This window comes from Aphanomyces invadans, assembly GCF_000520115.1.
Source record: "Aphanomyces invadans strain NJM9701 unplaced genomic scaffold supercont1.57, whole genome shotgun sequence".
Taxonomy (NCBI): Eukaryota; Oomycota; class Saprolegniomycetes; order Saprolegniales; family Verrucalvaceae; genus Aphanomyces; species Aphanomyces invadans.
In genome coordinates this window covers 371,625-372,411 of record NW_008580202.1, presented here as the reverse complement: position 1 = coordinate 372,411, position 787 = coordinate 371,625, and positions in this window count along the sequence as shown.

The following is a 787-nucleotide window of genomic DNA, read 5'->3' as shown; positions in this document are numbered from 1 at the left end:
GCCGTCGTCCTCGTCGCGGCCGTCCTCGGGTTTTACTGGTGGTACTTCAAGAAGGGCGGTCGTGCCAAGTGGCATGCCTTCTTGGAGGCCAAGGGCGACGCGTATCACGCCAGGGAGGCCGCCAAGAACGGCGCCGCCAACGACCACGTGTAGTGTCCAGCGATGTGTATACAAGACGAGTTGTGTTGCATCGCGCTTGTCCGTGGACCGGTGGCAACTTGCTGCTGCGACGTTGGCAGTTGTAGCGATACATAGATGTAGCAGGATATCGTGGACGGAGCGTGTCCTCATGGCGTGTTCGGGGGGTCTTTGAAATACTTTGCTCTCTCCTGTCAGCGTGCGCAGGGGCCAGCGACGAAGAAGAGGACGACGGAGACGATGAGGCGGATGAGAACGGGATGGACGGGTGGACAGCAGTCGTGTCTATCGTCAAATCTGTTCTGAGGTTCCGCTGGTGGTTGCTTGGAGGTGTTTGGTCGCAGTCGTTTGTGATCTGCCTTGGGTGCTCTGGCTATCGTACGACTCCACGGCTGGTGCCTGTGTGATGTTTTGCCTGACCGCAACGACACACGACTGCAGCACCTACAACTGCTCTCTTTCGTTCCCGAGATGCGTGATGCTTTCGCCCTGTATGAACGCAGTTCAGACGAAGAATGGCGAAGTCGTGATCGCAACGATGATGCGAGTCCTGTTGGAGCGCTGCTGCAACCAGTTCCAGGGAATCAATTACACCGGCAAGTGCATCCTTGTCATCTGCAGCTTACTAATCTCGTCGCGTACTCAAGCA